Below are 21,979 nucleotides of genomic sequence, written 5' to 3'. Positions count from 1 at the left end.
TAGGGAGGCTGTATAAGTGTATGTTGAGGATGACTGTTATTAGAAGCCGCTGAATGGATGGATTGGTCTCGTTCTCTCTCTCTCTCTCTCTCTCTCTCTCTCTCTCTCTCTCTCTCTCTCTCTCTCTCTCTCTCTCTCTCTCTCTCTCTCTCTCTCTCTCTCTCTCTCTCTCTCTCTCTCTCTCTCTCTCTCTCTCGTCTTTTTTTATGTATTTACGAGTTGGCTTCTCTATCTCTCTTATCCTCCCTCTTCTTTCTTTTCTCTACTCTTTCGTTTCTTTTTGTTATGTATTTATGAGTTGTCTCTCTCACTTTCTTTCCTCCTTTTCCTCCACTTCTACCATTCTTTACCCTTTTCTATTCTCCCTTTTCCTCCCTCATTCCCTCTCTCTCTCTGGACTGGTTCTCTCTGTTCTTCTTCTCTCTATCTCTTTTCCTCTATCTCTCTTTCTCTCTTCTCATTCTTGTTCTTGATGTATATACGAGTTTTCTTCTGGTTCGATATGTCTCACTTTCTCTCCTCCTCCTCCTCTTCTTCTCCCCTCTTTTCCCTCTCTCCCTCCCTCCCTCCTTCTCTCCGTCCCTCCACTAAAGCACTGGCCAATAGATTACCTTCTACCGGTTTCCTCCATCTCATCTCCATCCCATTACCATCAAACTTCGGCTAATGCCAGCTTACCGAGTAACCCTTATGCCCCCCCACCCCCCCACGCCCCCCTTCTCTCTCTCTCTCTCTCTCTCTCTCTCTCTCTCTCTCTCTCTCTCTCTCTCTCTCTCTCTCTCTCTCTCTCTCTCTCTCTCTCTCTCTCTCTCTCTCTCTCTCTCTCTCTCTCTCTCTCTCTCTCAATTTACAAATCATACATTACATCACCACCAAAATCGAAACTTTGAAGACCACAAACACCGCCTCATCCACCACCATCATCACCACCACCACCATCCCCACCACTTTTATTAACACAATAATAAAGTAATTACCACTGGCGGGAGAAGAAGAAGTAAGAGAAGGAGGAGGAGGAGGAGGAGAAGTCAATGGAGTCTCGGTAACACACTTCACAATATCCAAACAGTGTATTTTTTCCTCTATTCTTTCCTCCTTTCTTCCTCCACTCCTTCCATCCTTTCACTTCTTCCTCCTCTCCTTTCTCCTCTCCTTTCTTCCTTCTCTCCTTTCTCCTCTCCTTCCTTCCTCCTTTCATTTCTACTCTCCTTTCTTCCTCCTTTCCTTTCTTCTCTCCTTTCTTCCTCCTCTCCTCTCTCCTCTCCTTCCACCCTCTCCCTTCCCTCTCACGTCCACCGATGCACCCTCTCCTTCCCACTCCTTCCCTTCCCCTCCACCCCTTCCCATTTCCATCACCTCTCCTTCCCCCTTTCCTTCACCCCTCCCTCCGTTCATGCACCCTCCCAGAGTCAATTCTTCCTTCCTTCTCTCCTCCTTCCCTCCTCTCCCTTAACCCCTTCCTTCACCCTTCCCCTTTTGGTCTCTCACTTCGTCCCCTTCCTTCGCCTTCTTTTTCTCCCTCTCCTTCCTCCTCTCTGTTCACCTTCTCCCTTCCTCTCCCTACATCCTCTCCCTTCACCCTTTCCCTTCATCTCTTCCTTTCACCATCTCCGTCGCCCCTTCCCTCCGCCCTCTCCGATCACCTTCTCCCTTTACTCCCCCCGTCGCCCCCCCCCTTCCCCCCTCCCCCTCATGCCCCTTCCCACAGTACCCGCGGGATCCTCTAATGGCAAGGATTACCGATGCATAAAGTCCACCAATGCAGAATTAGATCAATTATCGAGGAGGGGAAATTACGGTGGAAAAACGTCTTACCTGTGGAGATAACCTGACCCATATTACGTACCTGTTACCTGCTCTTCTTGCCCCCCTACCCCCTACCCCCCTCACCCTCTCTCTCTCGCTCTCTTTCTCTCTCTCCGTATATATACACGCCACTATCACAACCTCTTATTAACCCATTCTCTCTCTCTTTCTCTCTCTATATATCTCTCTCTCTCTCTCTCTCTCTCTCTCTCTCTCTCTCTCTCTCTCTCTCTCTCTCTCTCTCTCTCTCTCTCTCTCTCTCTCTCTCTCTCTCTCTCTCTCTCTCTCTCTCTCTCTCTCTCTCTTCATATCATGCTCACTCCCACCTTGCTCTGAATCCTGTCGTAGTTTTTTTTTTTTTTCTCTCTTTTCTTTTTTATTCGCGTGCATAATGGTTCTCTTTCTCTGTCTGCTTTTTTTTTTTTTTTTTTTTTTGGGCTGACATCTTGTTCGTATGCAAATTCTTAGTTTATCGGCGGCCGCTGCATCGCTGGGACTTCGCTGGCCAAACAGACTGGGCGAAAGACTCTCCTTGCGATCGTTAAATTGAAGGACACTAGCGATTAAAACGAGAGAGAGAGAGAGAGAGAAGGGGTGGAAGGGGAGGTGGTATCTGTTTTTTGGGAAGTCATGTCCAGAGGGAGGAATGCTGTGTGATTACAAGAAGAGAGTAAGAAGGAAAGCGATGTTGAGGAGGAACAGGTGAAGTGGAAGGAGGAGGAGGAGGAGGAGGAGGAGGAGAGGTTGGATAAAAAGGTGTGGATATTAAAAGAGCAATTGTATTCTCTCTCTCTCTCTCTCTCTCTCTCTCTCTCTCTCTCTCTCTCTCTCTCACTCTCTCTCTCTCTCTCTCTCTCTCTCTCTCTCTCTCTCTCTCTCTCTCTCTCTCTCTCTCTCTCTCTATCTCTCTCTCTCTCTCTCTCTCTCTCTCTCTCTCTCTCTCTCTCTCTCTCTCTCTCTCTCTCTCTCTCTCTCTCAAGCCAGCGAGCAGAGTGGGATAGCGTGTTATTGGTTCTCAGATTAATAGATTACGATTCGATTGTTAGGTTTCCAGCACACACACACACACACACACACACACACACACACACACACACACACACACACACACACACACATACGCGCACACACACACACACCTCAGGCAGGGCAGATGGTGTCCGCGATGGGATAAAAAGCTGATGACTTAGGAAAGGGAATGAGGAGGAGGAGGAGGAGGAGGAGTTGGAGGAAGAAGAAGAAGAAGAAGAAGAAGAAGAGGAGGAGGAGGAGGAGGAATGAAAAGGAAGAAAGAACAGCACTTGCACCAGCACTGAAAGCATTGGAGGAGCAAGAGATGGAGATAAAAAGGAAAAGAAAGGAAGGGGATTAAAAAGGGAATTGTGACACACCAGGGAAAAAGAATAATAACAAAAGGAGGCTAAGAAATAAGTAGGACGGGAAGGCAATGAGGAGAAGAGAAGAAGGAATAGGAAGGGGAGCAGCAGGATAAGAAGAGGAAGAACAGCAAGATGAGGAGAACGAAGGAAGAGAAAGAAAAACGGATCAATAGAAGTAAGAAAAAAAAAAGAGGAGGATGAGAAAGAAGAAGAATAGTAAAACGAGGCGATATAGAGGTAAGAGAAGAAGCATAAAGGAGAATGATAAAATAGGAGACGAAGGCAAAGGAGAGAAGGAGGAGTAGGAAAAAAGAAAGAAAGGGGGGACTGTGAAGGAATAGGAAGGAAAGAACCACGATAACGAGGAAGAACAGGAAGAGGAGGAGAAACCAAGGAAGATTGAAAGAAGAAAAAGAGCGGGGAGAAGACGGAAGAAGGGGAGTAGAAGAGAAGAAGGGGGGAAGAAGGGAGTGTAAAGAAGGGGTGACTGTGAAGGAATAGGAAGGAAAGAACAACGATAACAATGAAAAACAAAGAGGAGGAGAAAGATAAGGAGGAATGAGAGGAAAAGGGAACAAGGAGGAGGACGCGGAAGAGGGGGAGTAGAGAAGAAGAAGGAGAAAGGGGAAGAAGAGGGGGTAAGGGAGGGATGACTGTGAAGGAATAGGAAGAACAGAGGAGGAGAAACATAAGAAAGATTGAAAGAAGAAAAGGAGCGGGGAGGAGGAGGAGGAGGAGACGGAAGAGGGGAAGTAGAGGAGAAGAAGAAGAAAGGGGAAGAAGAGGGGGTAAGGGAGGGATGACTGTGAAGGAATAGGAAGAACAGAGGAGGAGAAACATAAGAAAGATTGAAAGAAGAAAAGGAGGAGGAGGCGGAAGAGGGAGAGTAAAGGAGAAGAAGAAGAAGGAGGAATCAAGGGGCGGGGGGGAGGGGAGGCAGGTGCGACAGCGTGAGAAAAGGGAGGTTGGATGTGTTGGCAATAAAGAAAGTGAGTGGAGCAATCAGACGAAAGGAGGTGCTGGCTTTTTATTTCCTCTCCTCGGCTGCCTTCTGTATGTCGCTGCTCCTCCTCCGCCCCCTCGCTCCTCGGGTCTGTTCCTTCCTGTTGTTGTTGTTGTTGCTGTTGCTGTTGTTGTTGTGTGATCGTCTTTTTTTCGTCTTTCTTTCGTTCTTCTTCCTTTATTGGTTTTATTTTGTTCATGTGTTTCTTTTGCTTTGTTTCTCTTTTTCTTCTACATCCTTTTCTTTTATTTCTGTTTTAATTTGTGTTAGTTCTTCTGTAATATTTGATGCTGGTACTTCTCTTATTTTTACTACTACTATTACTACTACTACTACTACTACTACTACTACTACCACTACAACTTTTATCACTGCCACCTTCGTCCTCTTCCTTCTCTTCTTCTTCTTCTTCTTCTTCTTATTATTATTATTATTATTATTATTATTATTATTATTATTATTGTTATTGCCGTCATCATTACTAATATTATTGTTCTTATTTTACAGGTAAGATGAACACCCTTTTGTGCTCTTGGTTACGTAAGTGTTTGTCGTTTGTTTTGTTCTTGTCTTTGTAGTTGTAGTTCTTCTTCTTCTTCTTCTTCTTCTTTTTGTTCTTGTTCCTCTTGTTGTTCTTCTTGTTCCTCTTCTTGTTCTTGTTTTTGTTCTTCTTCTTCTTCTTCTAACAATCTTATTTCTGTCACAAAAACTCGAGTAAGGTGCACCATATATCACCTCGTTCCTTCTTTTTTCTTTTTTTTTCTATCCCTCGGCCACCCATTCCATCATCCTCACTCTCCTTCACCTTCCTTCTCCCCTCCCCTTCCCCCCCACCAGGCCCCATTTCTTCTTTCTTCTCTCTCCTTATCTCCCATTTGTCGAAGTATTATCCCTTTTTTCATTCTCTATTCTTCATTCTTTCTCCTCTTTCTTCATCTTTGCTATTGTTCAAGTATGTTTTATTCCTTCCTGCTTTCTGTTGCCTTCTTTTCTTTTCTCTCTTCTCTCATGCTCTACTTATCATCTCCCTTATCCTCTCTTACCTCTTCTCTCTCGCCCTTTCACCTTTTCCTCCTTCGTTCATTTTTCCTCCAATTCGTGTATTTTTCCTATCTACCTTTTTATTGCCTTTCCTTTTCTTTCACCATCCATTTTCCTTCCTATTTTTAACCTTCTCTGCAATATCTTTCCTTCTCCTCATCATCATCATCCTCATCCTTCCATCTTTCTCCCTTTCGTGTCCTTTTCTCTCCTTCTTCCTCCTCCTTCTTCGTCTGTCTTTCCTCCCTTTCGTGTACTTTTCTCTCCCTCCACCTTTTTCCTCCTCCTTCTACCTCCTTATGACGCAAGAGCAGATTACCTACGATCTGAGGGCTCCTATATAGCAGATCCGATTCCTTTCTTCCTCCTCCTCCACCTCCTCCTCCTCCTCCTCCTCCTCCTCCTCCTCCTACCTGTGCTGAGCCGAGGGACAACAGAGAAGCAGGTGCCCCGGCCATCATCACTACACATAAAGTCTGGATTCACATGGATTTGCAAGGATCAACACGCCCTTAATACTTGTGAGGAGTTGCAGTGAGTCCGGGAGGTCTGAACCGGGGGGGGGGCGGGGGGGCGGGGGAGGGGGAGGGGGAGGGGATGGTAGGTGGGGTAGGGGGAGGGTCCTGGGGGGTGCTTAAAAGCCTTGATCCATCTTGAGTTGCAGGTACTAAGAAGCTTCGGGGGGGGGGGGTGGAGGAGGGGGGGAAGGGGTGCAGGGGGTGGTGTGGAAGGGACAGGTGTTTGGGAGGTGAAAGGTGTACTGTTGGTGGAGGTTAGGGTAGGTAAGGGAGAGGGAGAGAGGGAGGAAGGGAGGTAGAAAGGGGGACTGGGGTAGTTGGGTGTTAGGGAGGAAGGAAGGAAGAAAAAGAAGGATGGTAGGAAGGAAGGAAAGAAGGAAAATGGAAGAAAGAAAGGAAGAAGAAAAGACAGTAAGTAAGAAAGATAGAGATAGAAAAAAAAGTAGGAATGAAGAAAGAAAGGAAGGAAGGGAGGGAGGAAGGAAAGCAGGAAATAAGGAAGAAAGGAAGTAGGAAGGCAGGAAGGAAAGGAGGAAGGATGATAGGAAGGAAGGAGGGAAGGGAGGGAGAGAGGAAAGCAGGAAGGAAGAAGGGAGGAAGGATGATAGGAAGGAAGGAGGGAAGGGAGGGAGAGAGGAAAGCAGGAAGGAAAAGGAAGGGAGGGAAGGAGGGTGAATGTATCGCTATTTATCTGTTTAGTTTTCATTTGCTTTGTTTGTGTTGCATGTAATTGTTTGCTGTTTTACCATTTTCTGTGTTTACTTATTTTCATTCTTTCATTTTCATTTCATTTCGTCTTTCTCTCTTTAACTTCCTCCCCTGTACATATAAAACTCTCTATCTATCTATGTATCTATCTATCCATTCATCTTTATCTCTGTCACACACAAACATTTAAACACACAAACAAACATACATACACACAACATCCTCCACATACCCAACCCCCCACAACACCCCCATCACCTCCCCCATCTCCTGCCTCTTCCATCCTCCCCAACACACGCGAGGACTTCTGGATTATGGCTGCGCGGCGGTGTGAGGCATGGCGCGGCCGTGAGTTAGTGGGTGAGAGTCTCTGTGATCGTTCAAGTTATGGCGTGAGTGTGTGAGGCCAGACTTAAGAGCTGGCAGACCACACAGAGGCTGGCGGGAAGGGGGGGGATGGGCTGGAGAGGCTGGTGGGGGGTCTGAGTTGGGGGAGGGAGGGTGCTGGTGGTGGGTGTGCGTGTGGCAGGGGAGAGACAGGGGAAGGTTAGGTAGGGTGGTGAGGGCTCTAGGTTGTGTGTGGCAGGGGAGAGGCAGGGGTAGGTTAGGCAGCGTGGTGAGGGCTCGAGGTTGGTGTGGCAGGGGAGAGGCAGGGGTAGGTATTAGTTAGGTTACGGTGGTAGGGTTTTTGGATTGGAAGGGAGATGCAGGGGTAGGTTGCGTTAGGTTAGGAAGGGTGGTAGGGGTTTTGGGTTGGCAGGGAGAGGCAGGGGTAGGTTAGGTTAGGAGAGGGGGTAGGGGTTTTGGGGTTGGCAGGGATAGGAAGGGGTAGGTTAGGTTAGGTTAGGAGAGGGGTTGGGGTTTTGGGCTTAGCAGGGATAGGTTAGGAAAGGTGTTAGGGGTTTTGGGGTTGGCAGGGATAGGAAGGGGTAGGTTAGGTTAGGTTAAGAAGGGTAGTAAAGGTTTCGGGGTTGGCAGGGAGAGCAGGGGTAGGTCTCAGTTAGGTTAGGAAAGGTGGTAAGGGTCTGGAGTTGACAGGGAAAACAGGGGTAGGTATTAGTTAGGTTAGGAAGGGGAGCAGGATTCTGGGTTAGCAGGGAGATGCAGGGTTAGGTTAGGTTAGGTAAGGGAGGTAGTGTGTCAAGATGTTAGGGTTAGGTGGAAGCGAGCAGGTGTTGGTGGGGGGTGAGGTAAGGGGCAAGGGACGGCAGTGGATAAGCAGGAGAGAACTTGGTGTCAGTAGGGGATAGCGGCAGGGGTAACAGCGGGCAGGGTGTTGAGAGAAGATGCATTAGTGGACTGTGGTGGCGTTAGTGTTGCTGCTGTGAAAGTTAGTGGCAGTTGAGGTCTATGTGGAGTTTACTGAGGTGTGGAATGTACTTAGAACTTTGGGAATAGATCTCTAGTGTCTGTCTGTGTATACGCTTGTGTGGAAATGCGGTTTATGTCTATGTGTGTGTGTGTGGTGTGAAGTTAGGTAGGAAGGTGAATAAATATGTATACCCAGTTATGTGTGTGGGTTAGTGTGAGATGTGGCAAGGGAGAGGAAATGCTAGACTATGGGATATGTTACGTAGACATGACTAGAGGGAGGTAAGTGAGTCTTGGTGTGAATATAAAGTATGTGAATGAATGTATGTATGTGTGTGTGTGTGTGTGTGTGTGTGTGTGTGTGTGTGTGTGTGTGAGGGGGAATGGTAAAGTAGAGGCTATCCAAGGGTGAGGTGAAGGATACAGAGCGGACAGGTAAAGATGTGTGCGTGTTGGCGTGGAAATGAGATGTAAAAAGGTAACGACGTGTTTAAGGGGGGAGGAAATACGCGGCCTGGCTCAAATTAAGAGGCATTCCAGGTAACAAGGTGTGGGAGTGACCAGGTAAACAGGTATAAATGGCGCTGTATGAATATGGAAACAAGGTGAGTGTGGCGGTGACAGGGTTAGGAGTTGTGACATAGCAGAGGAAATACGTGGCTCGGGTGAAGGGAAAGGTGCGGGGTCTACAGGTAAAGGTGTGTGTGTGGTGAAGGGCAGGTAGGCAGCAGGTGAGGAGGAAGAGGAAGAGGAACACAAAGGAAGAGGCAGGGGTAGGTATTAGTTAGGTTACGGTGGTAGGGGTTCTAGATTGGAAGGGAGATGCAGGGGTAGGTTAGGTTAGGTTAGGAAGGGTGGTAGAGGTTCTGGGTTGGCAGGGAGATGCAGGGGACGGTCTCAGTTAAGTTAGTAAGGTTAGCAGGACTCTGGGTTGGCAGGGAGATGCAGGGGAGGCCTTAGTTGTGTCAGGAAGAAGGGTGGTAGAGGTTTAGGGTTAACAGGGAAAGCAGGGATAGGTCTTAGGTTAGGTTAGGAAGGGTGGTAGGGGGAGGAGGAGGAGGAGGAGGAGTCCCTATTCGGCGTCTCAGTTCACTCGTTGCAAAACCCTCTCGTAGAAGTTCATCGGATTTTCATGAACTGTTTTGTAACCCTTATGATAGTTTTACACGACTTCTGCTGCTGCAACGGGAAACTCACCCATTAAGACCCAATTAATCTTCACTGTGACCTTGGAAAATAGTCGTAATGGGACCCCGATGCTTAATAATGGGCCTGGGCAGTGTCAAGGCATCCGGGGTAGGAGTGGGCACATTTTTGGGAGGCTTGAATATGGAGGCAAACTTATGTACACGGTAATTGGATGCCTTAAGAGAGCTGTAGGAGTGGGTTCAAGGACAGGCCTGACAGGTGGATGATGATGATGATGATGGTGATGTGGTGTGGATGCTGAAAGATGTGGATGAGGTGGATGTTAGGCAGGTGATGTTGGAGTCTTTTCCCAAACACAAATATGCGAAAAATTAGTTTGGCTTGTAAATATTGAGGGAATTTCAAGATTCTTTTTCATTCGTGAGTACATCAAACGTACAAATTAACACACAAACACATATACATGCATAATACCTTTTTTTCCACCATAAGCACATTCGGACAGTCCCCAAATAACACAAACACACACCCGTAATACCTTTTATTCACTCCATGCACGTTCTCCTGTATCCAAAAATAACTTCAATTAATATTTTTTCCGTCCGCCCGTTCCCAGCGACTTCACCCCCACCACCCCCACCACCCCCACCACCGCCGCCGCCACCACCTCTCACGCTCAATGGCCGCAAATCAAAGCCGGCATTCAAACAACCTAACTCCTCTTCCGCTTTTTATTCGCAACACGTCTGCAGCAGCCGTATTAACGAGTTCATTTGATCCCTTTGTTATTTTCTGATAAACCTTATTGATCTACACTCTCTAAATAATGACAGGAACGGAGGACGGGGGAAAGGACGGGAAGGGGAGAGAGAGGGAAAGGGAGATTGGGAGGAAGGGAGAGAGGGAGAAAGAAGCGACAACACACTAGGGACAAAGCAACACTACGCAGTAACACTAAGAAAGAAAAAAAAGGAAAAAGGGAAGAAATAGAGAGAATAGAGGAAAGGATGGAGAGAAGGAAGAAGGAGGGAAGGAGAAGGGAGAGAGAGAGAGAGGATATGAGACGAGAGGGTTTTAGAGTGTGTGAACAATCCATTCCATTGTTACGTGTTTAAATCGTTGATTGAATGTTGTATAATTGATGAGTTTGGAACACAGAAGAACGACTACCACCATTTTTTTTCTTTATTTCTTTTCGGTTTTTTTTTCTCCTTTTTTCTTCCTTTTTTTCTCTCCCGTCGAGTTTTTTTTCTCTTTCTTTTTTTTTCTTTTCCTTTTTTCTTTATATTTTTTTTTCCTTTTTATTTTTTTTTTCTTTCCTTTTTTTTATTTCCTGCTTCTTTTCTTTTTTTCTTTTTTCTCATTTTGCTTTATTTTTCCTGTGTTTTCTTTTTTATTCCTTTTTTCTCTCCCGACGAGGCTGTTATGGCGGCTTCCCAAAACACAAAGCTCAGGAAATTAAGAGCAACGCCTTCGCCTTCGTGTTCCCTCCGTCGCCTCCTCAAAGTGTCCCGAGATTGTCAAGATTAAAGGCGGCAATAGTTGAGGTTTGGTCTTGTATCGTTTGGGCTTCAATTCCGTCTCTCACTCAATTGGGTTTACGCTCTCCTAGTTCTTGTTCTCTTCTTTCATCTTCCTCGCTATGTTTGCCTGTGTGTGTTCGTCTCTGTCTGTGCTTGTTGAGGTTTTGTTCTTCTTTTTCATCTTCTTCACTCCGTCTCTCAGTTCTTCTTCTCTTCTTCCATCTTCCTCGCTTTGTTTGCCTGTGTGTGTTCGTCTCTGTCTGTGCTTGTTGAGGTTTTGTTCTTTTTCATCTTCTTCACTCCGTCCCTCAGTTCTTCTTCTCTTCTTTCATCTTCCTCGCTTTGTTTGCCTGTGTGTGTTTGTCTCTGTCTTTGTTGAGGTTTTGTTTTCTTCCTTTTTTCATCTTCTTCACTCCGTTTCTCTCAATCGCGTTCCCGTTCTCGTTCTCGTTCTCTCTTTGTGACCTTCTTTGTAAGTTTGTCTTGGTATCCTTTTGTTAGCTTGAATTCATCTAAGTATTTGTTTGTCTCTGTTTAACTATTTGCCACACACACACACACACACACACACACACACACACACACACACACAAGACAAGAGAAACTCAAATCATCAAGTCGAGGAAGATTACACATTGAAGGCGCTGGAGGAGGAGGAGGAGGAGGAGGAGGAGGAGGAGGAGGAGACAGAGTACAGAATATTAAAGGGGAAGGGAAGAAAAGGAAATTAAGAAACGAGGACAGATTTGAGATGGAAGAGAAGGAGGATTAGAGGAAGGAGGAGGAGGAGGAAGAAGAGGAGAACAAGGAGGAGGAGGAGGAGGAGGAGGAGGAGGAGGAGGAGACTAACAAGATAAGGAGAGAAATCACGGTAGAGAGAGAGAGAGAGAGAGAGAGAGAAAAAAAACTGTAACAAGGAGAGAAGATAGAGTAGACTGCACAGGTATTAGGAGAAGAAGGAGAGACAAGGAGGAGAGAGCGATGAAGATAGGACAATAGAAGGACGAAGAAGACGAGACGAAGAGCAGGAGGAGGAGGGGGGGAGGAGGGGGGGGTAGCCTGAGGGGAAAAGTCAGACCCCTCATTTAATCCGTCGATCTGCGGGCAATTTCTTGGACTGCCGACTAATACTTGTGATTAAAACCTTATCTCGGGATCACCTGAAAACACGGGTTCCATCTCCTCCTCCTCCTCCTCCTCCCCCTCCTCCTACTCCTCCTCCAAAGAAAGGTCAAGGTGTTATCATCTCCCCGTGTCGACCTCAGGTAAGCCAAAGGTGGAGGTCTGTAGAGTGTCCGAAGGCTTGAGAAGGGCGGGAGAGGGTGAGAGAAAGGGAAAGGGAGAGAAGGAAAAGAGGAGAGAACAGAAAGGAGAGAGAACTGCAGAGGTAAGAAATGGTAGATAAGGAAAAGGAGGAGAGGAAATAGGTGAGAGGGGAGAGAGAGGAGAAATGAGAGCAGGGAGAGAACTGGGAGAGGGTAGAGAGAAAGGGTGAGAAAGAAAGGGAACGGGAAGAGGGTGTGAAAGAAAAAGGGAGAGGTAAGGTGAGAGAAAGGAAGAGGGAGAGATAGATAGGTTGAAAGAGGACCGAGTGAAAGGGTAAGGAAGAGAGTGAAGGGGAGGAAAGGGGAGTCAAATTAGAAGGAAGAGATTATAGAGGAGGTAGAAACAGGAGAGGAAAGGAGCAAAAGGATGAACCAGGGATAAAACGCAAGAGAGAACAGGTAGAGAGGGATGGAGGTGATAAATAAAAGGAGAATGAAGAAGAGCGGAGAGATAAAATATGAAAACCGAGAGAGAATTTGAAGAAGGCGAGAGAAAATGAATAAAAGTAAGAGAAGTGGGAAGAGGATGAAGGTTGAAAAATGAAGGGAGAGTGAAGAGGAAAAAGAGGATAGAAAAAAATAAGACTGAGGAAATAATGAGAAAGCGAAGGAAATAAAGGAGAATAAAGAGTCAGAGGAGAAAAGAATGTGGAGGAAAAGGGATAGATAAGAGGAGAAAGGGGAGGGAAAGTGGAGAGAAGACATGATAGGGAAGGGAGACAAAAAGATAGGGAAGAGAAGGAAAGAGAGAGAAGAGAATAAAGGAGAAGAAAAGAGAGAAAAGGGGAGAGAAGAGAAGAAACGGGAGGAAAGGGAGAGAGAAGAGAATAAAAGAGAGGAAAGAGGAGAAGAGAAGAAAAGAAAGGGGAGGGAAGATAAAAGGGAGGAAAAGAAAGGTGTGGTCAGGCTTCCCACTTTTTCTTTTTCTTTTTTTGTCTTCAGGTGTTGGGCGATAAGATGTTCCGCTCTGCTTCGTGTCGTCTTTTTTTTCCTCTTTCCTTTTTTTTCATTTTCCTTTCTTCACCTTTCTCCGGGTTGTCTTGGTAGGTTGTTGTTTTTTTTGTCTAATATCTGCTGCTGTTATTTTTTATTTTTTTGCGTTGTGATTTTTGTTTTCTAATTTATTTTTTGTGTCATTTTCCTTTCATTTATCTCTAAGTATTTATTTTTATTTGTTTATATACATGTTTCTCTTCGTTATATATTAGTGTTGTTTTTCTCTTTTCCTTCATCCGACTTGTATTGTTATTTACATTATCCATTTATTTATTCTTCATATTCCTACTAATATCATCACAAGGATCATCTTCATATTAATTTTGTGTTGTTTTCTAATACTTATTCTTATTCCTATTCGCTTTATTATTGTTATTATTATTATTATTATCATCATCATCGCAATCATCATCTCAGTATTAAATCTGTGTTGTTTTCCTATTATCTTTATTCAAATTCTTCTTGTTTCTATCATTACTGTCATCATCTCCATACTTGTCTTGTTTACTTATTATTCTTCCTCTAATTATTCTTGTTTTTATTATCTCCACCATCATCATCTTAATATTAAATTCTCCTCGACCGCTCATTACTAAGTTACTCTAAATACACCCGACAGATTATCTTCATTATCTCCACTGTAAAGAAAAAATAAATATATATAAACTCGAGCGACGAGCAGCACCAACCCTTAATTTATCAAGACCTGCTCCTCTTATTTATTTACTTACTTATATATTATTTTCCTCCGGCGGTCTGATCTAGTATCGCTGCTAATCCTGTTAATCACACGCTGGAATATTGTGTCGGACAGGTGAGGCGGGGACAGGTAGCCGGCTCATAATGACTCCCAGGTAACCCACGCTCGCCAGGTAACACTTAATGAGGACTGTCGCTTGAGTCTGGTGTCCTCTCCCGCTCGTCCCAATTATCTTTCCGCTAATTAAGCACCTGTAAACACGTGGCTTATTATTAACAAACAAAACGAAGGCGGACTCAATTAAAACACCTGTGCGGAAGGGCGTCAGGTGAGGGCTGGGAGGTGGAGGGTGCTGAGGTGACCCACGGCAAAAAAAAGAGATTAAAGGACCAAACCAGTTTTTTCTTTAGTCTTTTCTTAGCTTTTTTTTTATACCGTGTTCTGGAATGGGTTAGCGGAGAAGGGGGTGGGGGGGGTAGCCAGAGAGAGAGAGAGAGAGAGAGGGAGAGAGAGTCGCTGGGGAGGTGACGGTAAGAGTTTCCTCCTGATTGCTAACGACTCGCCTGCACAGTTTGCCATTTTCTTTTTCCTCTTCCTCATTATCCTCCTCCTCCTCCTCCTCCTCCTCCTCCTCCTCCTCCTCGCTCTTTACTCCTTTCCCTCCTTACCTCTCTTTCCTCTCTCTCTCTCGATTGCTTTCAAGTCTTCTCCTGCGCCTCTGCTTTCCATGTACCTCCTCCTCCTCCTCCTCCTCCTCCTCCTCCTCTTTCGTATTCTGCAGGTAAGGTTCTCATGTGTGTAAACGAGGTGATCAGGTGCTTATTGCGGCCAGGTGCACTTCCAAGACCTCTCGCTGCCATACCTGACCGGGAGGACCAATCAGGGGGCGGCTCACGTTCTCTCTCTCTCTCTCTCTCTCTCTCTCTCTCTCTCTCTCTCTCTCTCTCTCTCTCTCTCTCTCTCTCTCTCTCTCTCTCTCTCTCTCTCTCTCTCTCTCTCTCTCTCTCTCTCTCTCTCTCTCTCTCTTTGTCTGTCTCGGTCTCGTTTTTCGTTTTATATTTATTTTTTCTACGTTTTTCCTCGTTTTTGAGTCTTGCGTTTCTTTTGGGGCCCGTGTGTGTGTGTGTGTGTGTGTGTGTGTGTGTGTGTGTGTGTGTGTGTGTACGTTGGATGGAAAGTGGTTTAAAAGCTCTTAATGTCGCCCAACCATGCTTGAGAGAGAGAGAGAGAGAGAGAGAGAGATGGTAAAGATACATTGCCATTTCCGTAAGTGCAGTGTGTGTGTGTGTGTGTGTGTGTGTGTGTGTGTGTGTGTGTGTGTGTGTGTGTGTGTGCTTGTTTGCTTGGCTGTTTGGACTTTTCTCCTCCCCCCCTTCTCTCTCTCTCTCTCTCTCTCTCTCTCTCTCTCTCTCTCTCTCTCTCTCTCTCTCTCTCTCTCTCTCTCTCTCTCTCTCTCTCTCTCTCTCATAACCCGCTTACTCGCAGACTTTCTCTCTCTTTCTTTCTATCTCTTTCCTTTGTCAGGTTTCCTTTTATTGCTTCTTTCTTTTATTGAACTAACTTTTCATCGACTTTTTTTTCCTTCTTGGTTATTGGGCGCCTGCATATTGTTCCTTCTTCTTCTTTCTTCTTTTTTTCTTTATTCTTCTTCTGTTTCCTTCTTTCTTTGTTTCATGGTCCGCCTATGTATTGTTTCTCCTTCTTCTTCTTTTTCTCCTCTCTTCTTCCTTCTTTCTTCTTCTTCTGTTTCCTTCTTTCTTGTTTCATGGTCCGTCTACGTTTTGTTTCTCCCTCTTTTTCTTCTTCTGCTGTTTTCTCCTTTCTCTTTTCCATGGTCCGCCTATATATTGTTTCTCCATCTTCTTCTTCCTCTTTTATCTTCTTTATTTCTTTATGGTCCACCTACATATAATTTCTTCTCCTTCTTCTTTTACATTCTCCTTTCGTTCTTTTTCTTCATGGTCTCTCGTCTGCTTCTTTTTACCCCTTTTCTCCTTCCTCGGTCATTTATTCCACTCTTCCTGCATTTCTTCTTCATCCTTCTTCTTCTTTATCCTTCTCCTTTTTCTATTTCCTCTTTGTCCCTCGTCTGCCTCTTTTCCCCTTTCCTCCTGCACACTTTTACTTATTCTCCATATTTATTCCGCTCTTCTTTCATTTCTTCTTCATCCTTCTTCTTTAGTCTTCTTTTTCTATTTCCTCTTTTTCCTCTTTTCCTCCTTGCACACTCCTTATTCTCCTTATCCCTCCTCCACTTCCTACTTATCTCCTTCATATTTCCTCTTACTCCTCTTCCTCCTCCCCAATAACAGTCTTTTTCAATATCCTCCTCTTACTTATACGAATCTTCTTTACCTCCTACCATTTCTTCCCTTCCTTCTCCCTATTCCCCTTCGTCTTCCTCTGCCTGTTACCTATCTTCCCCTCATCCCCATTCTCCTCCTTCAGCTGGTACCATCCTTCCCCATCCCGTCCCTATCCTTCTCCTCCTCCACCATCACTACCCTCACTACACCCTCCTCGTTCCCGTCCCATTCTTATCCTCCTCCTCTTCCTCCTCCACCTGCCGCTACCATTCTTTCTCCCCATCCCTAACCTCCTCCTCCTCCTCCTCCTCCTATTCCTGCATGTCCTCGCTCCAATCCTCGTGTTCTTGTGTGCTCGACAGACCGTGGTTGGTTGGTCTCGCAGATGCAAACTTTGATACGAGCCGATGTTATCACGAGTCCGGGGCCGCGAGATCGTATCATTTAATATCTCATTCTTTGCTATTTGCGGTTCACTGCGCGACTCCGCTTCTCGTATCAGCGGAATAATGGGGAGGTTGTGAGATGCGGCGGGCGAGATACAGAGATGGAGGCAGAGATAAGGGCCGTGAGCTTGCAAGGGAAGGAGGAAAGGAAGGAAGGAGGGGTGAGAAGGTGAGGGTAGTTAGGGTAAGGTGGGAGGTAGCTAGAGAGAGGGTGGGAGAGATTCAGAAGGGAGAAGGGGAAGGAAAGGAATAAAGGGAAGGAGAAAAGGAGAGATAAAAAAAGGAGATGGGGAAAGAAGGGAAGGAAAAAATGAGATAAAGAAGGGAGAAGGGAAAGGAAGGGAAGGAAAATTAGTAAGAAAGGGAATGGGAAGAAAGAGAGGTGGAGAAGGAGTAAGAATAAAGAAAGAGAAGAGAGGAGAAATAAAGAAGGGAGATGGGGAAGGAAGGGAAGGAAAAAAAGGAAAATAAAGAAGGGAGAAAGGGAAAGAGGGGAAGGAAAAAAAGGGAAAAAGAAACAAGTGAAATGGGGAAAGAAAAGAAAGAAAAATGGGAGAAATACAGAAAAGAGATGGGAAAGGAAGGGAAAAAAAGAGAGAAATAAAGAAGGGAGAAGGGGAAGGAAAGGAAGGGAGAGAGGAAATGAGGGAAGGAGGGGTGGGAAGGTTAGGGTGAGTTTGGAGAGGGTTGGGTAGGGCGTGGGTGCGTGTGTGTGTGTGTGTGTGTGTGTGTGTGTGTGTGTGTGTGTGTGTGTGCATTCAAGGTGTAGCGTGAAGGATGGTGTGAATTAAGGAGTCAGGTGAAGTGAAGTGAAGGTGGATTGTGTACCTGCGCCGTGATTGTGATAGAAGGGATTGTGAATGTTTTTTTTTTTTTTTTTTATTTATTTTTTTTTTTACGTCATTTTTTGTGGGTGTGGGAGTAGATGAGGCTGATTTCTATTTCATTTTTATTTTTTTTATTTTTCATTCATTCTCTCTCTCTCTCTCTCTCTCTCTCTCTCTCTCTCTCTCTCTCTCTCTCTCTCTCTCTCTCTCTCTCTCTCTCTCTCTCTCTCTCTCTCTCTCTCTCTCTCTCTCTCTCAGGGGTGGTAATCTCTAGACACTTTCGCATTTTCTTTTCGTATTTTTTTTTCTTATCTCGCTTCTTCTGCATAATTTCGTCACCTGTTGCCCCCTCTTCACCTCTGCCCCCCCCTCCTCTCTCTCTCTCTCTCTCTCTCTCTCTCTCTCTCTCTCTCTCTCTCTCTCTCTCTCTCCCTCTCTCTCTTACATCTTGACCCACCCACTGTCTCACCCCCCACCGGAGTCTATTCCACAACTCCCTTCCACACATATACCTCTTCCTCCTCCTCCTCTTCCTCCACTAGGCTCTCCATCACCCAGCCTCCTCCTCCTCCTCCTCCTTCCGTCCACACACCACACACGCACAGTCTTATCAGCCTCCTCAGACGTGGTGAAGAATCAATATCTACCTTCAAACGTACGACCTCTCGCTTGTGTAAATTCTGGCCCTATCACTGTGGACGGACGCGCCGAATATCCACTCATCACCGAACTTGTGGCTCCTCTTCCTCCTTAGACGGGGTGGCAAAAGGAGTGGCCTGAGTGGAGAGGAGACGGAGAAGGGTGAAGAAAGAGTTGAGAGGAATAGAGAGGAGACCAGGATGGGGAAGAAAGTAGGGAGAGAAGAAGGAACGTGGGAATAGAAAGAATAGAAAGGGAATGAAGAGGAGGCAAGAAAGGGGAAAGAAAGAGTAGAATGAGGAGAGAAGGCGGGGAGGGTAAAGAAAGAGTTGGAAGAAAAGAGACAGCGAGGAAAGGGTTGAAAGAGGAGATTAGGCAGAGGAGGAACAAAGAGCAGAAAGATAAGAGATAACTAAGAGGAAAGAAGACGGAGAGAGAGAGGAGAACAAAAAAAAAAAAGGGGAGACAGAGGATAGAAGGGAAAGAGGAAAAAAAAGTTGAAAAAGAAGGAAGAGAAGACGAAGAGGGAAAAGAAAGGATTGAAAGAGAAAGGGAGAAGGAAATCGGGGAACTAAGAATTGATAGTAGAGAAAGAGGAGACGGAGAGGAGGAAGAAAGAGTAGAGAGAGGAGATGAGACAGAGAGGAGGAACAAAAAGTAGAGAGGAGAAACAAGATAGGGAAGCAGGGAGGAGGGAGAGAGAGTTACGATACGAGTAAGAAGGGAAGATAAGAAGAAGCAGTAACGATAACAGTGGTACTAGAAGCTTAAGTAGAGAAATGAGTAACAGATATAATAAAGGGGAGGAGAAGGAGAAGGAAAGCAAATAGAGGAGAAAGAACAGAGGTAGAAATTCAAATAGGGTGAATGGACAGGAGGGAAAATAACGGAAGGAAGAAAGAATATATGGAAAAATATAGGGGAGGGAGAGGAGTGGAAAATGCAAAGAAAGGAGGAAGAAGAACAGAGATAGAAATTCAAGTAGGATGAATGAACAGGATGGAAAATAACGGAAATAAGAGAGAAAGAACAGTAAAAGGAATAGAGAAAGGTCGAAGAGAAACAGGAGGAGGAAGGGATAAAGAAACGGAGTGAAAAATGTACCTCCGTAAGATTGAAAAATGCCCTGGAAAATGCGCGTAAATGGCCGATCGAAGAGAAAACGGAACGGGGAATTTTTTTTATGGGAATATATAAGATTTGAGAAATGACTTAAATGGACGCCTCTTAAAGTCACTAAATCAAGACAGTTGCATTGAAGGAAGAAAGAAAAAAAAGTATTAAGTTGAAATAATATTGAATAGTTAAGAGAAAATATCATAATCGTAAATGGGATACGATAGAAAAAATAATTACGTTCCTGGAGGTAACGTTATGTGACTACGGAAAGAACTGTTTGAACGTATTGAAAGGAAAAATGAAGATATGAAGTTTAAAGGGAGCGTAAAGGGAAAACACATCAGTGAAATAAAATGTAAAATGAAAATAATCGCTGCCAGGTAAATTGAGTAAAAATGAAGAAAAAATAAATAAAAATATGTTGAAAGAAAAAAATAATGATGTAAGGTTGAAAAGGCTGATAGAAATGAAAAGTGTTTAAGTGAAATGAGACAGGTAAAATGAAAATGATAAGAGTTAAGAAAATATATTGAAAGGAAAATTAAAGAAAGGGTTCGTAAAGGGAAAGCGCATTAGTGAAATAAGTAAGAAACGGAAAATTAAAATAATCTCATGTGTATTGATAGACCCCCTAAAAAAAGAAAAGAACAAAGAGAAAAAGTAAGAAAGAAACCAAAAAAAAGACACCGAAACTTGAATAAAGAAAATATAGAAAGAAAACGAGACAAAAAACTAAAGAACTAAAAGAAAAAAAACGAAGAAAGAAAACCAAAAAAAAAAAAACTGGAATAAAGAAAATAAAGAAAGAAGAGAGACAAAAAAGTAAAAAAGTAAAAGAAAGGAAAACAAAGCAAGAAAGAAAACCAAAAAAAAAAGACACCGAAGAAACTAGAAAAAAAGAAAAACAAAGAAAAACAGATAAAAAAAAACGCCAAAAGAAAACGGAGACAAAAACAAAAAACCTGAATTAAAATGAACGAACGGACGCCGGCGAGTGAAAGAAGAAAAACCGATCTCACATTGCACTCCTAAATCACCTTCTTACTGACCTCGCCCGCTGGATACGTGCTTCCCCCCTTAAGTGGCGCTCTCGCAGCCCCGGGTCACGTAGGGCGGCGCGAGGAGGCTGCTTCAAGTGGGCGTTAGCGTCGTAGAGGCACGAGGGAATCTTCCAGCGTCGGTATTCTCGAGCGCTTCCGCCAAAAAGGAGATCAATCTGGTTCCATGAGTATTTTTTAGGTTCATGGTACTATAGAGGAAAGGTCAAATTACTACCAAGGTCATAAAACTACCCCTGGAAATGCCCACAACTCCTACGAAAGCCTGGTCAAATGTATGTGCTTGGGTGTCGAAATGTTTATGGCTTCAAGTATTTGCCGACGCTCTCCGACGCGCGCCGACCATCCCCGTCCTCTGTCGCCGCCCCCACCCCCCCCAGACCCCCGCGAACTCTTGTCCAACGCTTCCTCAGATATTCCTTCGACCGTGTTACTCGCCGTGTTGTTGCTGTTCCTTGCCCTCCTCCTCCTCCTCCTCTCCGTATCCCTCCTCCTCCTCCTCCTCCTCCTCCTTCTGTAGGTCGTATACCTCCTCCCTCTCCAATTTCACTGACCCCTCCTTCCCCTCCTTCTCCTTCTCTCCTATTTCTCTCCATCGTTATTCTTCCTCCTCTGCCTCCTCCTCTTCTTCGTTTCCTTCTTCAGCTCCTCCTCTTCCGTCACCTCCGCATCGTCGTCTTCCTCCTTCTCCTCCTCCTCCTCCTCCTCCTCCTCATCTTGCTTCTATTACTCCGCCTCCTCACGATTATTCTCCTCTTCTCATGCTTATTCGGCTTCCCTTCACGATTCTCCTCCTCCTCCTCCTCCTCCTCCTCCTCCTCCTCCTTCTCCTCCTCCTCCTTCTGCTCTTACTACCCTTAACATCTTAGATTCCTGGTGCTTATTCTCCTTCTCCTCCTCTCCTCCTATTCCGTGTCTTACTGTTCCTCCTCCTCTTCCTCCTCCTCCTCCTCCTCCTCCTTCTCCTAATCCTCTTCTTCCTGCGATTTCTCCCCTTCTCCTCCTGCTGCTCCTACAGTTCCTTCTGCCCAGGCTCTGCTTCCTCCTCCTCCTCCTCCTCCTCCTCCTCCTCCTCCTCACTGATGTTCCCCGCAGACAAGGCGCACCTGGATGCCACAGTTAACTAGGCAGCAGGCGTTCCTCCACTCACCTGGGGAGAGACAGAGAAAGAAAAATATTAACCTGCAGAAATAAGTTAGTGAGGTTTAATTACAAATGCCCTCACAAAAGTCAGGTTCAGTTATTGCGGGAATTAGCTGCTCTCAAGTTATGATTATACCAGCTACTACTCCTGCCCCACCCATCCTTACCCACTCCTCCCCTCTTCTTACCCCTTCCTACAACCATCCCATCTTCCCCCTTCCTCCTTCTTCTTACCCCTTCTCTTCTTTTCTATCCCTTCCTACACCCATCCCATCTTACCCCTTCCCCCTTCTTACTTCCCCTACCCTTCCCCTTCTTCTTCTTCTTACCCCTTCTTTTCTTCTTCAACCCCTTCCTACAACTACCCCATCTTACCACCCTCTTCTTACCCCCTTCCCTTTCTTCTTCTCCCCTTCTTCCTCTTCTTCTTCTTCTCCCCTTTCTTACCAACCCCTTCCCCTTCTTCTTCCCCTTTATACCCTCTCCCTTCTTCCCCTCTTCTTCCCCTTCTTGACAAGCCCTCTCCCTTCTTCTTCGCCTCCCCTCCTTGCTCCTTCCTTCTTCCTTGTTTCTGTCTCGCTTCTTCGCTCTCTCCCTCCCTCCTCCTCTTTTTTTTCTCTCCAGTCGTCAGTACCTTTGAAGACACTCCACGCCGCTGTATCTCTCTCTCTCTCTCTCTCTCTCTCTCTCTCTCTCTCTCTCTCTCTCTCTCTCTCTCTCTCTCTCTCTCTCTCTCTCTCTCTCTCTCTCTCTCTCTCTCTCTCTCTCTCTCTCTCTCTCTCTCTCTCTCTCTCTCTCTCTCTCTCTCCCCCATTCTCACAATTAAATATCCTCTTCCTCTTTATTTTAATCTTATTCATCTTCCTCATATTATTATTATTATTATTATTATTATTATTATTATTATCATTCATTGTATTTCTTCTTTTACTTTCATTCCTCCTCCTCCTCCTCCTCCTCCTCCTCCTCCTCCTCCTCATCC

Source organism: Eriocheir sinensis, chromosome 48 (assembly GCF_024679095.1).
Source record: "Eriocheir sinensis breed Jianghai 21 chromosome 48, ASM2467909v1, whole genome shotgun sequence".
Lineage (NCBI taxonomy): Eukaryota > Metazoa > Arthropoda > Malacostraca > Decapoda > Varunidae > Eriocheir > Eriocheir sinensis.
The sequence above is the reverse complement of the archived record's forward strand: the minus strand, read 5'-3'. Positions refer to the sequence as shown.